Below are 15,384 nucleotides of genomic sequence, written 5' to 3' on the forward strand. Positions count from 1 at the left end.
CGTGTAAGACTGTTCTGACAGGGCTACAGCCAGAGGAGGCTTTAGCTCCTTGAGAATAGTGGCTTTGCACCCTTGCTAAGCAATAAATCCCATTAGAATTTGTTTTCATTAGTAGTGTGAATAAACGGGACATTCTTAGAAATGGCAATAGAGACTTAGAAGAATGAACTGCAGAGATTTTAAAAGAGGACAGAACTGCCAAAAAGTAACTGTAAATCCCCAGATTTTGTTATTGATTTGGATTTCCCAATGCAAATCTAGTACGAGTGCCTAACATATCTTTAACTGCAAGGTGATAATCTCATGGTGAGAGCTCCTGAGCAGGGGTACTCGTTAATAGCACTCCCAAGTATTGCAGCTCACTGCTTAGGAGTTGAATCTTATTTCTCAAATTTCCACAGCATTTCTTCTATACTTTAAAACATAAAAGATAAGAGCCTGTCTATACTGAAGGAACTATGTAATGTGGAGTAATTAAGGCCTAAAAATATGGAAAAATTAGAATTAATGATCCTGATATCATAAATGATAATAGGGACATCTCATTAGTGTACACTTAGGAGGATAGCTGAAACCCTTACTTCTGAACTGTGTAAACTGTTGTGTCTGCAAACCACTTGCAGCATCCTCATGAAAGCTGTGAGCCTGAATGACACTGCCTGTGAAAGTGGCTCATAATGAAAAACTGGTAGTAGTGGTCACCAAAAGGGAAAGGAACTGAACATTCAGGTCAAGCCAAACTCTTACAGACCCCTAATTATTCTTGTCACAATCCAGATATACGCATGAGAGAGAAGAGCTGGGGATGGAAGACAAAATTGTGACAATGACAATTGATGTCATTGCCAAACCCCTGTCCGTTATCTTTGGGCAGTCTTGGCTCACTGGGGAAGTTCCGCTGGACTGGAGGCTGGCGGATGTTACCCCCATTTACAAAAAAGGACAGAAGGAGGATCCGGGGAACTACAGGCTTGTCAGTCTGACCTTGGTGACGGGCAAAGTCATGGAACAGGTTATCTTGAGTGCTATTAATGAGCACATACAGGTTAACCAGGTGATCAGGCCCAGTCAACATGGGTTTATGAAAGGCAGATCTTGCCAATCAAACCTGATCACCTTCTATGATGGGGTGACCCGCCTGGTTGATGAGGGAAGGGCTGTGGATGTAGTTTTCCTTGACCTCAGTAAAGCCTTCGATACAGTCTCTCATAGTGTTCCGGTTGCGAAACTGGTTACTGCTGGCCTGGATAGGCACACCCTCCTTTGGGTTAAAAACTGGCTGGATGGCCGGGCCCAAAGAGTGGTGGTAAATGGGGCTAAATCTGGCTGGAGGCCGGTCAACAGTGGGGTTCCCCAGGGCTCAGTGCTGGGTCCAGTTCTGTTTAACATCTTTATCAATGACCTGGATGAGGGGATTGAATGTACCCTCAGTAAATTTGCGGACGACACCAAGCTGGGAGGCTGTGTCGATCTGCTCGAGGGTAGGGAGGCCCTTCAGAGGGATTTGAACAGACTGGATCGTTGGGCTGAGGCCAATGGAATGAGCTGTAATAAGGCCAAGTGCAGAGTCCTTCACTCGGGGTGTAAAAACCCCAAGCATCGCTATAGGCTCGGGGAAGAGTGGCTGGAGAGCTGCCTGGCGGAGAAGGACCTGGGGGTGTTGGTTGACTACCGGCTTGATATGAGCCAGCAGTGTGCCCAGGTGGCCAAAAAGGCCAATGGGATACTGGCGTGTATCAAGAATAGTGTGACCAGCAGGAACAGGGAAGTGATCCTGCCCCTGTACTCGGCACTGGTGAGGCCACACCTGGAATATTGTGTCCAGTTTTGGGCCCCTCGCTTTAAGAGAGATATTGAGCTCCTGGAGCGAGTCCAAAGAAGGGCGACCAAACTGGTCAAGGGGCTGGAAAATAAAACTTATGAGGAGCGGCTGAGGGAGTTGGGGCTGTTTAGCCTAGAGAAGAGGAGGCTGAGGGGAGACCTGATTACAGCCTACAAATACTTGAGAAGGGATGGTGGGGAGGTAGGGGAAGGGCTCTTTACATTAGTGACGGGTGATAGAACAAAAGGAAATGGGTATAAGCTTAGTCAAGGGAGATTCAGGTTGGATGTTAGGAAGTATTTCTTCTCTGAAAGGGTTGTCAGCCACTGGAATAGGCTGCCCAGGGAGGTGGTTGAGTCCCCATCCCTGGATGTGTTTAAGAAAAGGGTGGATGAACTACTTAGGGATATGGTTTAATGAGAGATTAGGGACGGTTGGACTCGATGATCTCTAAGGTCTTTTCCAACCTAGAAAATCTATGAAATCTGTAAAATCTATGAAATCTATGAAAATGCATCCCCTTAAGCACTGTCCCCCTGGCTAGCCCGATGAGGAGACTGGAGGACCTTCCTGCTTCTTTTTCTAACCCTCCAGTATCTCCCATCAAAAAGTGAGGTCGTGCTCTTCCATCCTGCCCAGATGGACCTTTTTTTTCCCTAACTCCTTCTCTGTCCTGCAGGCTGAAAGCATTGCTGTCTTTGGGATGAGGAGTTTGTTCCCAGGTTTCTGAATCATCACATGATACTGACAGGCAGCAGTGGTGCAGATAAGGGTTGAGTTAAAGATTGGTATTTTATACAAACTCCTTCTCATCTGTTTGTATCAGGAAGTGCTGAGAGGACACCCAGAGCATGATGAGTGCCATGGTGATGTCCCATGCTCTGACTGCACTGAAGACATACTTAGTGCAGTTGACCCTACGAATATGTTTACATTGCGTATGTGGAGTCAAATTGAACCATTTTTGCTCTTGGACTATATGCCTATAACTACTGTTTCATTCAGACTTTAATTAAAAAAAAAAAGTATGCTGTCCATTCTGACGAAAATCTTATCATCCTTTTTTAAACCCAACAAATAAATCAACTTCTCTAATGTACGTACATTAATGTCCTATCTGATGTCAGATATTTTCAACTCTCCTGTCTCCAGTGGGAGCTGAATGCAAACTGCAGACTGGGGCTTCCGCCTTCTTTTCAAGACACATAGTCACTGTGCTGAGAACAGAACAATGCTTGTAATATTCCATAAAGAGCAAAACACACTGAATTTCAGCTTTTTTTTTTTCTTTATAGCTAAGCTAGTAAGTAACAAGATGAGTGAAATGGTGCAGTTAGTGCTGATCTGCGAAAGCGTCTTAAAGGTCAGGAGATGTCATTCTTCTCTATTGTCAGTTGTAAAGACTGTTGTGTGTGTGAGAGAGATAGACAGGCTTGGTTTGGGTGGAAAAAGTCCTGAAGACTTCTGTTTCCTCCTTGAGGAGATCTCTAGCATCACCCATGCATATGTTTCAGCCAATATTGCCAAAAGCTGGGATAGTTATAAATGTATGTTGCTGAAGGCCAAAATCTTGATGTTGTCGAGAGCCCTTGGCAATTCTGTGGCCAAAACCCACTGCAAAGGTCTCAGCTCAGCGTTGCCTTTGCAAATGTTACTGTACTGCAGTGCCATCGAGCCCTCATTTAAATTCAGTCTTAAATGAAACAAGAGAGAGTTTAATGATGGCGTCTTACTGCAGAGAAGCATTAATTAGTTTTTAAGTGTGTTAGGTGTAATAGAGTAATTTCAGGAAAGGGCTCTGCAGAGCTGGGCGCGGTGGATGCTGACTCTCAGAGCGTGTGGAGCAGCATCTGGGAGCATGGGGACAGCAAAGAGCTGCTCTAGGAGCGACCAATGGTCTGAGTGGTTTTTGCTGGAGATGTCGCGTGTGCTGGAGCCAGGTCCTGTGGCTGGTCAGGCTGGCGTTGGCAGCCCAAAGCACAGCGCACGTGGCTCTTCTTCGCAAGCCTCTTGCGAAGTATGTATTAATTTGACCGTTGTTTACATCTCATTGTGTAAACTCTGATGCAGGTTCATCACTTTTTTTCGTGCCCAGGAGTACAGAAGCCAGAGGCAGTTAGTAAGACTTGCTGTAAAGTAGGGAGGTTCAGACCAGCCTGGTCCTCTTTCTTTGGCTGAGACTGCTGACAGATGCCGAAAGGGAAAGTTTGTCCCGTTGACAGAAACCATGGAATAATCTTCCTAGAGGGGAATTTGCCTCCTAATTCAGAGCAATTACTATTTGGCTTATTCAGAAAAATACTTTTTTAAAAATTATTTTTTTGATGTCTCATCTCTATTGTAGCCTGGCCAATATTATTTTGATTTCTGTTTTTCTGTGAAAATGATGTCTTTTGGGAATCCTTTAAAGATATTTCACCTTGATGATATCTTCTTACAGCATTTTCCCCAAGATAATCCCATGGAAAACCTTCTGCCACCCCCAAAGAATACATTACTTTTTATTAGTTTATTTGTATATCCTGTTTTTTGCGTTTTCAGTGAGGGTAAAGGGCAAATTTCATAGTGTTTGTTTTTTTCACACATGTCTTTTCTATCCTCTCATTAATTATTCTTTGAGTATTTTTAATCTTTCCAATCCTTTGTTATAGGCTTTCTGTGCTCCTACATGTTTTATTTGCCCTTATGGGATGGATTCTGTTCTGACTGCATTTTCTGTGAGATGTGAGGGCCATAGAGAAGCACTGTTTTCTAAGACAATGGAGTCTTTAACCTTTTCTAATGCGTTATGCAGCATTAATTACTATATTCTTTATAGTTGGGTTGCTTTTTTTCCTCTTGCTGCCACTGACTTTTTCTGACTGACTAAGCTATCACTGTGACATCCTGGTCGTGTTGTTTAGCAAGCATATTTATATATTGCATCAGAGCACAATGCTGGGTAAAGAAGATCTAGCCACATCATTGCAATTGGACTGCATATTTATATAAAACAAATATTTAAGCCTGCAATTTCAGAGCTTTGCAGTAATACAACTAATACCAGAGGTTATTAGGAAATTGAAAATCCAGTTATTTAACCAGACCACACTGAGCTAGAATATTCCATTTCAGACTGGAATAGGACTTTATGAAATCTGCAGCACAGTGATACTTGAGGGGTTTTTAATTTTTCATTATTTTTTTCTTTTGCTCTTTGGTTGTTCACTGATTCTACTTATCAAAAGCAATAAGGAAAGAGTGTAAGGAACTGATTCTGTTCACAGTGCTAATTCTGTGTTTATTTCTGATTAAATTGCTTTCCTGTCCTCTGATTTATGAGAAAGGGGAAGCATAAATGGATGACTAAGGGATTCAGCTGCATAACTCCCCTTAATTTCTGTGGCTGCTGTCTGGGTGAACACTGCAACAGGCTTTAAACATCCCTACTGCTGCACAGAGTGTGATGAATAAGATAGAAAATGTCGTCTGGTTCAGCTCTGAAGAGCCTACATTTTAAGCAAGACGGCAACAGAGTGATACTGTGAGAATAAAATATTGTATATACTTATTTTTTTCAATGATTAACAATGCTGTTTAGTCCTTTTCTGTGGAACGTGTCAGAAGAGAGTTGTTGTTGGGGATAGGTACAGGTGCTGAAGACTAGAGTAGTGAAGAGCCTCCGTGTGTGGGAGATGGAAAAAAATCCCTAGAAGATCATGGCAGGATCCCACTGCTGATGTCATTACTCAGTTGCTGTCACATGGCGGTAGTGCTGTGACCACATGAGGCTATAACTCAGGAGACAGGCTTCTGCCACATATTCCCATACATCTTAAAACCAGTCATTTAATACTTCTGTGTCCCGATTCTCCTTGGAGATGTTTCTGGTTCCCCACCTCTGTGGCAAAGTCGTTGAACTCCTGTGAAATGCCCAGGTACTAAGCTGATCAATTATGTAAGAAGCATTTCAAGCAAGTGGGAAGGAATCTACGTGATGTTAATGCATTTTAGTCAAAGAATGTGAGACTCTATTTGGGTGGCAAAACAGCCCCTTCTGCCTCTTTCAATAATTAAGGGGCAAAGCACTGGCTTTCCTGAGGCTTGTTAAGACTTTCCCAGCATATAAAGAAATAGCAGCAAATGCCAGCTGGAAAGTCAGATGGTGCTCACTGTGAAGCGTTGAATGACTCTTCCCTTGCTGATGCTGGGAAGCCACGGCACCACTGACACGTGTAGATTGTGAACTCTCTGGAAGTGCTCTCTCTTCCTCTTTGTCCTGTAAGGAAAGGCTGGCTTCATTTTGGATGCTGCTGCAATAAACACGCACAACCACGGCACTGCACGTGCAGAGCAGTTGAGCACTGGGCTCTCTCAGAATGCAGGAATGGAAAAGCTCTCAGGATTCTGGAGTCCAGTCCATGGATGCTCTAAGTAGCCATATCACAGGAGGCTTTGAGAAGTGTCTCGTTGTCTGCTCACCAGCCAATGAGGATGTTTGCCCCTGTGGCTCCCACTGCAGTAGCTGTTGCGGAATTACACCATGCTGACGGTGCTATTTAACGTTTCCAGACTAAATTTAGGAAGCTTAATGCTCCGCTCTTGCGTTCAGATGGAGCACATCCCAGTTCAGGATTCTCTGTGGAGAGAATCTTATTTCCAATTTAGTTTTTGAAATAACCTTTTCTCTTACTGTCTCTCCTTTTCCCTTTCTTTCCCTCTTTCTCTTTATTTAAAAGTATATTTATTTTAGGGCTGTAGGCTGCTGTCTCTTTCTATTTTACCTTCCTTTGGCTCTTTTTCTTAGCGATGGCGAGAAGGAAGTACGTATTGCATTTAGTCCTTGCCCATTAGTCCTGTTTGTTTTCTTGCTGGTCAATTATGCTGACATTTCCCCCTCGAGAAAACTTATCTGTGCTACTGCAAGACAGACTGTTCACCTATGAACTTTACCTGGCTTGATGTGTCCACAGGGCCAGATTTGTGCATCTGGAGAAGAAAAAATGAAATGAAATCACAGAAGAAAGCAGGGAGGGCAAAATAGAAGAAGTAGATACATTTTGTGGCATAACATTTCTGCATCTGTTTGTGCGGCAGGACCATATGCCTACTAGAGATCAATTCCTTTGTCCCATGTGCGTCTTCTTCCTTGTTGTAGCAAGGAGGAAGAAAAAATAAGCCTGCCATGGTGTTTAACTTTTCACTTTTCCTAGCTAGGCTGTCCTTCATGGTTTCAATGAAAAGTGCAATGCAGTACCTGTGTAGCCTTGTGGATTAGCTCCCTTTCAGCTGTGCTGTGGAATTTGACCACGAAAAGCTGTGTTTTCATAACTATTAGTTATGGACTGTGTCTAAGATATTATATATTGTCAGAAGCTGCCAATCGGTCTGTAGAAAAGACTGGATATTGTTGAGACATGGTTTGCTTATTTTTTAATTTTTACCAACTGAAACACTGATGAAAGTACTATTTAACATTTATTTTCTTACTAGGGATAGAAGCTGTTTATAAATTGCCTTTAGTCTCTGATCTTTACTAAACTATGGCAAGCTGGTGAGCTGATTGTTATCTGTAAAAGAAAAAGGCCAAAAATATTGCTTTTTGGTCATCGAGACCGGACATTTCCTATGTTTAGGTCCATGTCAGAGTGCTATCAGTGCTCGCATGTAGTAGTGCATTCAAACTCGAATGTAGCTGTGTGTTTCTCCCTTTTCTGCTGTGCTCAGGCCACAGGTTGCAGCAGGAGGCTCAAAGGCAGAAGATGGGCTCATGGCAGCAGCCCATTGACTCTAGCAGGTCCAAGTCCCTGCATCAGTGTAGCATTTAAATATGTGCTTAATTTTTAGCACCTGTAAAAGATTCCATTAACTTCTTAATGTCCATTCTTAAATAACACTCAGCAGCTCTTTACATTGCTTCACGCTATCCAGAGCTTAGCTAGTGAATTTGGAAGCTGTATCTGTGGGATGGGCCCCGTTGCTGGTTTTTGGGACAGAAGCAAAGCAATAACAGAGCTTGCTTGAATTTAGGCAAGAAACCCAGGTCAAACCCAGGGCTTTCTGACCTGTGCTCTTGGCTGGGTGCCGTTGCTTGTGTTGTTAGCCACTTTTTTTAAAATTGAGTTGAGCTGAGTTAATGTTTGTATTTATTCTACTGTTGTACAACTAAATTCAGTCATTTGAAAACTTTCATTGCGAGCCAAGTTACTGTTGTATTTCAGCTTTTGAAATTTAGCTGTTTCTGCTGTAAACTTAATAACTGCTTGAAAGACAGAGTCTTTACATTTTCCTTGTGGAAACCATTGCTTAGTTTGCTGGAGGGAAAACGCATCATGAAATCAGATGTTTCTAATTGCTCCTTGTTTCAGGAGTTTCTGTTGAACACTGAAAACCATCCTTAATGCATGAGTAAGCCTGGTGAACAAATAGATTTCAAAAACATTGACTCAAAATAAATTTCTCTTGGAAGCGGGATAATTGTTGACTAATTCTCATGGGAGAGATATATGAATTTCTTGCAGACTTTTTGAACAATAGGACTTCAAAGAGGCTCAGTGAAAAGAAAGAAAGGTGCCCTTAATCTTCTGACATAGTATTGTTTATTTCCTTTTGCCATTAGGGCATCTGCCTCATTAGTATTAACAAGATTTCATACGGTCCTCAGGGAGACAGGTACCTTCCAAGAAACGCCTGTAAGGAAAAAATAATTGTACCAATGTCATAGGCTGGAGCGTATGCAACCCATAAATTTTCAACTGACATCATAGTTCCTGAGGCGTTTTCTTTGGAAAGAAAAGGAAAACAAATGTTCTAAGGCAAAATCATAGGTAACTTGAAAGAAGCCATTAGAGGAAATTAATATTTGCAGGTAAAGATCTGTTGCAGGTGAAGGTGAGATTTTACAAGGGAAAAAGGCTCTTTGATTACTGGTTAGAGGCAATGCCCATGTGTTTCTATCTCAGAAAACATGATCTCCAAAAGTTACTGGATGTTTGAAAATTTTTGTCATCACTGTTTTCGTATCAGTTTGGCAGCTGTCTGTCAAGGAGAGCGTGGAAGGACCGGAAGTTTGGGTTGCGTGCAACTGGAATGACCTCACTGTGTGGGGAGGCCTTGCTGCAGGATGATGGGGACACGTGTGGAGTCCAGGTCTGGCGACTTCTAAGCTGGAGTTGTATAAGGCAAGACTAGTTAGTAACCTCCTCCCCTGGTTAGTGAGTGAACATATGACTCCACGCTTCCTTTTAAATCAAAAATGAAAATTAGCTAATTAAATCCTGCTTCTAATGTTGTTTGAATTATAAAACAAAAATGACCTATTTCTGGTGTGTATTTTTCATTAATACTATATCGTGAAATGTAATTTAAACAACTTTTATAGGCAACCGATCCATTTTGCCAATTCTCATAATGGAAACATAAAGGCATCATGAATATATAAATTAAACCTCACTTGAATTTTTCTCTGACACCCCCTACACAAACGCTTACTGAATCCAGTTAAAAACATGAAACTAAGCCTGTTGTAACCTCGTTATAACCCTTTATGCTTGTGCCAATGCCATCTGTGAGTTAGAAGATAATGAACTTTACTCCTATCAAGACTACTAAAAAAATATTTTTCCAATAAGCTATGGCTAACATTTATCTTGCATCTACCCAACTAACATCCTTTCATGTCTTACATTTAAACCAAAGGTTTTGTAATGAGAGGTCCTGGGGAGTTAGTTATGAAGACCTTAGCAGCTTGTCCCAGCAGCCAGTGTGAGACAAATCGTCTCTCAAAAAGCGACTGTCGTCATCCTGAGAAACACGAAGAGTCGTAAGCAATGTGAAAACAACCAAGCAAAAAAAGCTCCAAACACTTTTCATGTTTAAAGCAGCCTTTAGAGATAGGAATGTTTTCTTTTACTCTTTTTTTTACATGCACAGTCAGATTTTTGGAGCTAAAATCAATTTTTAATTTCTGAAGTGCTGTTTTAGTTTTTGAGCCCATATATGGAAAAGATGATTGTCAATAGGAAATGTTTGAAAGGAGGCACATGACAAACACCCCTCTGTGAAGACAGGCAGGGCTGGTCTATATGGAATTTGCAGTTAAACATCACCAATAAAAAAGCAGCGTGTCTTGCTTTTGTGGCCTACTAACAAGACAGTTTGCATGATTTTAGAGCTATGTTATCAGGGAAAAATACCAGAGGGGTGATTAAAATGGAGTCACAATAAAAATCTTCAGGCATTTGTGATACAGTATATTTAATGAGATTTTTATCACAGCTGCCCCAGTGTTCTCCCGGACCCAGCAGATGACATGTTTGAAGGAACTGGTTGCAAAGAAATTTGTCTGAATATACCTGTACCTCCTACAGAGCTTGCCAAACATTCAGTAACACAGGTTTCTGTGAAACTGTTGTTACTCAACATTAAAACAAACTGATGTAATTTAGATGTATCCTGTTTGTGCAGTTTGTTCCAAAATATTTTTCATGTGTTCAGTATTTAAATAGAAATATTGTAAGATCTTAGGTTCAAAAAATCCCTGGAGGAGTTTAATGGAAACCTAGAGGCACCCAGGGGTATGTTTGTCCCAGTGAATTTCTAGCTATGGTTCAGCTTATGATAATCAGTTCTCCCAGAATGAGAATTTATTTAATCATATGTCGTGAACTGTCACAGCTACAGGCTGAAGCCTATGTGATGCCTTTCCTAAAAGATGTTGTTAGAGTTATGAAGACCTCAGCAGCCAGTCCCAGCGATTCTGAGCTCCAACTCAGGATGAGTAATGATTCCGTATTCAGTATGTGTGAAGAGTCGGAGGTTAATGCTTATGAGGGGCAGGGGGTTTGCTGCCCGTGACAGTTCTTTGATATTAACTCTGGCTTTTGTGCTTGCCTCTGCAACTGATACGGTCCCAGGTAAATTCTGCTGATCAATTTGAGCACCTCTGTGCCCCAGTGGCAGTGTCGAGGTTGTCGCGCAGCAGCTGCTGTCGCAGAACGGCTGTTATCTCTCCTGGCGGGAACCTGCTCTGCATCCATCCCACAGTGCAAGAGCTAATGTTTAATGATATATTGTCAGGAGTTAATGGAACTTCCTCTGGTTACAGGCACCCTCAGAAGATAAAGTTGTTCTTCTCACTATGACCTCTTTGGATGGTTTAGTAGGGCATCATCATAATTTTGTGTCCTCTTTGTCCTTAGCCGGCCCCTAAATTTCCTCTTCATTGATCTGTTTCACAGGTCACAGCAAATTTCCACATGGTCTATAGCAGCGAGGATGAGAAAGGGAGGCAGAGAGAAAGCCAGAGATAAAAGCCCCTTGCATAGACCAACTGCTTCTGAAGTGCATATATTTTTTTTGTGGATCCCACATTACAAAAGATCTTTTAATTTCCATCACAGTTTCTGTCCCAGTAGAACAGCTCAAGGTGTTGAAAGTGTGGTACCTCTGGCTGTCTCTACTCACTTCCAGAATGAAGGTTTCTTCAAGGTGAAGGAAGTTCATGTTGCTTTGTTGATGAAGTTGCTTGGGCTCCAGGTGCCTCTTGTGGAAATAGCCCCATACAATTATAAAGGTGAATTGAATGTACTCTACCTACGCAGTGCCGATTTCTCCATGAGGCTGTGGTTATATGATGAGAAAACATAATGATATGTGACCTATCCCCTCAAATGTTTTGCTAGTGCACTCATTATTGCTTAAGATTATAATCTTTTCCATATGTGAGGGAAGAGAACCAGTGCCAATGCTTTCTGAATACTATAGCGAGAGCAGTAGTTGGGCCAGCAGTGCTTGATGCTGACAATCTGGCTACCTGGCCATCAGCATCTTTTTTGTAAGTCCTTAGGTTTCCTGGACCCTGCTCATCTGTCGACTTGGGGTACCATAAGCAATGAGCTGTTTTGCCCTGGGGAGTGCAGGAGATGGTGGTTGCTCCTCTTCTCATGATACAAAGACAATTGATGTAAACAGTTAATCTGCCTTACAGGGCATTGAGAGGTTCTCTCTTCTTACTCCTTTATTCACTGGGGGTTATGTGAGACCAAATAGAAAGTTTGTCAAGAGAGATGGGCTGCCACAAACTGAGGAAAATGGTAGTCCCACATCTGTGAGACTAACAGGGCTGGGGAGGAATCGGCACCTCATGGCTTGCACTGAGCTCATTAAGTGCAGTATAATCTGGACAAAAATACCAACGGTGGTGTTGGTGGGCTGAAGGAAGGTGCCAGAAGAGACAGCAGCTTTTATATGGCTGCTGGTTGTGCAAGGTGACAGTTGGATATGGGAAAAGCGTCTGGTCATAGCAGTAACAGAAGTGACAGTGCTGTCTGCATTGCTTGGAGCAAGCGCTGGAACGCTTCTCTTCAGTACAGATGTTGTCCCAGCTGGGTCCAGCCCAGGATAGGAGGTTGTAAAGTATGTGGCTGCATGCTGAGATTGTTCAACAGCACGATTGTGGTGGAGTGTGGCAGAGGACTTATGAAACACTTCTGCACTGGAGTATTCACTGACTGCAGGGAAATTTCTGGCTAGGATTGAAGATTTTTCCATTAAATTATGTGCATAAAACCACAGGGGAAGTTAATGAGAAAATATGGGTTGGATATGGCTACCTGTGAGACAGCCTCTGCATTGGCATGAACATACAACTGTGTGTATGAGTTGGTTCACCCTCCAGCAGCAGGGGGGCCAGATAGTCGTGACTCTGTCACCAGAGTCACACACTCTTGTGTGGGAGATGCGCCAGTGAGCATCGTGCTAATGAGGAGGAGCGAACAGCCCCCATGTCAGCATGTGCCTAATGCTAACGATGCTTAGGGAGGCAGGGGACGAGGATCTTAAAGGGCTCCTTGGACCTTGTGCACCTCCCATAGTGGCATGAGTTCTCTCCCAGCCAAGGGAGGATGGAGTCAGAGTGAGCTGTGCGATGCAGTCCATCCCCCAATTCTGCCTTCCTTCTGCGTCATTGGCACCACTGATTCCTCCTTGAGTATCTCCTGTGACATGGATTCGCCTCCTTGCTTGGAAGCCGCTGGTCTAGAACAAGAGAGGAAAAGGCTGAACCTTCATCCTGGCCAAAACGTGTGTCCAAGTTTCCTATATCCCAGTTCAGCTTCAGCCACTGCCATGGCAGACTCCTTGTGTCTCTTACGATATTTCCTCTGGATCCTTTGGAACTGAGCTAAAAGATGTGCTTGTATTGATTAGTAGCATGTTTCTAAAGCCTTCCACTCTACAACTTAGACCTAACAAGATAATGGACATTGTGATCCAAGAACTCTCAGAAACCTGGGCTTTTACATTCTTTTTTTAGAGTATTTATTAATAATACTGTGCTAGTTGCCTTAAATCAGATATAAAGTATCTAAAATTCTAATTTTCCTTTCCTTTCCTTAATGCCAAGTATCAGGTGGTGTAGAAGACTGCTCAAAAAAAGATCTTACCTCTGTGTCATCAGTGTGATGGGGTCATGCTAAAACAATCAGTGTTTATGAGCAAAACATGGTGGGAGCAGTAGGTTGTGTTCATTCAATTTAAGCATCTAAATCCAATTTTGACATCTGTTGTGTCATGTTTAGCTTTTAAATTAAGCTCTCAGGAAAATTAATGTTATGAGCTCAGTAAGGTGATTACAAAATTATTGTTCCCCAAGATGCATGATTTACGGTTTTTAGTGCTGCGTTCTGCAGTTTGTAACAGGAGAAGCCAGGCAGAGAAGAAGAGATGTGCAGAATAAGGAGCACAATAGACGTGTTAATTAAGAGAGCTTAAAGAGCGTGGGGAAGGAAATTATTATTCCCCTTACAGGCATTTGATATCTTAATGCCCAGCCACCGTAAACAGGGGCAGGCTTTCCTGAAATGTGGGTGAACAGGGAAACGGGACAAATTTGTAGAAGCGCTTCATATGCTACCACACAGATGCAGTTTTAATAAGAGGTAGCTGTTTTTTAATAACAGGAACAAGGAAGATGTTACCAAAAGACCTCTCCAGAGAGCACACCAGTCCTGGGGTAGGATGTAGGAAGCAGTAGTAGCCTGCCTCTGAAAGTGGTCTAAGTACTGAAGTATCTTAATGGTTGGACATATTCTATAATTTCGACTTTCTTTAGTGACCAGTGCAACAATGGGAGAAAAAGCCGTAGAGCTTTGTCTGAAACCTATCACAAAAAACAAAATACCTGTGTTTCTAGAAGAATGACTGGTCTGTATGTAGTAGAGTATAGTAAACAAAATTAGACTCGAACATAAAGCATTTGCTGCTTGCCAGCCTAGCCTTTGCTGTTTATGCTGATGCATCACTAATCTTTGGAGGCCCAGACTACAGAAAATTTTTCTTCATGAATATTTCTCTGATCTATATTGTAGAGCTGGAATTGTGGTTATATGCCACCTATTGCAATTTATCTGTATGCAGTATTAATGAAGATATCTCAAAAATAGTAAAAAGTTTTAGTGACTAGCTAGTTTTTCAAAGTATTGGCAATACATTTTAAAAGCAAATATTCTTTCCTTGCCAAAGCAATGACGCATACTAGTATTGCAGAACATCTTTATGTGCTTTCATCGTTATATGTTTGACATTTATCCTCCCCCATTTTGAGAATCTCTGTTGCATCCAACAACGCACATCAAGACATGGAGGGGAAAAAGCTAGAAACGGTGGTAAGGAAAAAGAAAGCAATTATTTGGATTTAATTTACTTCGGGGATCAATTAACTTTGTATCTCTGTGCCATATAACGTAGCTGAATGTTCACTATATTTTATAAGTTTCTAACTGGTACTCTGGGCAACTGAACAAACTTTGTAAAAATTAAGAAATAGGACCTAAATCAAACCCAGAACTAGAATTTAAAACAATAAGATAAAAAGAAAAAAAAAACCACAAACAAACCCTAAATCTTAGGAGGACAGATAAATAATATGGTACGTTCTGTCCCTGGTACAAGAAGGACAGGAATTTGAATTCCACTCATTTATGATAAAGCGAACACCTAAATGATTTAAGCTGGAATCCTGAAAAACTCTGATGATTAATTTAATGACCTGATAAGCTATTTAGTATGGACTAATAAACTACTTTTGCATAACAATTACTTATGGAGTAATTATGCCCTGTAGTGAGCAGTGGGCTTCAAAGCAGGTGGCAACACTAATTAAATCCGCCCTCATCCCTGTGAGGTAAGTAGTAGCAGTCAAATGTTGATTGCTCCAGAATCAGCCCTGGAGGTAGCAGAGGTCAAAACTTTTAATGTGGCTAAAACGATAAGAGCATAGCCATACACTGCTCTGAATTAGTCTAAGAAGATCTTCATGTGGTTTCTCTGTTGGAGTTATTTGGAAATCCTAACCAGTTTGCAGCTATACTGGACAACTTAATGTTGTACATGTAGGAATTTCTAGTCTCCAAATTCTGCAGCATATTTTAATGCACAAGATTCTGAACTTCAGTAGTCTTGGACAGCTTTTCGATGAGTAATCTGGCAGTAGCACCAGCTAATATTGAGATGCAGTGTCATGTTACATGTAATTGCATGTCATAGAATCATAGAATGGTTTGAGTTGGAAGGGACCTTAAAGA

This window comes from Tauraco erythrolophus, chromosome 7, assembly GCF_009769465.1.
Source record: "Tauraco erythrolophus isolate bTauEry1 chromosome 7, bTauEry1.pri, whole genome shotgun sequence".
In the NCBI taxonomy this organism is placed as follows: domain Eukaryota; kingdom Metazoa; phylum Chordata; class Aves; order Musophagiformes; family Musophagidae; genus Tauraco; species Tauraco erythrolophus.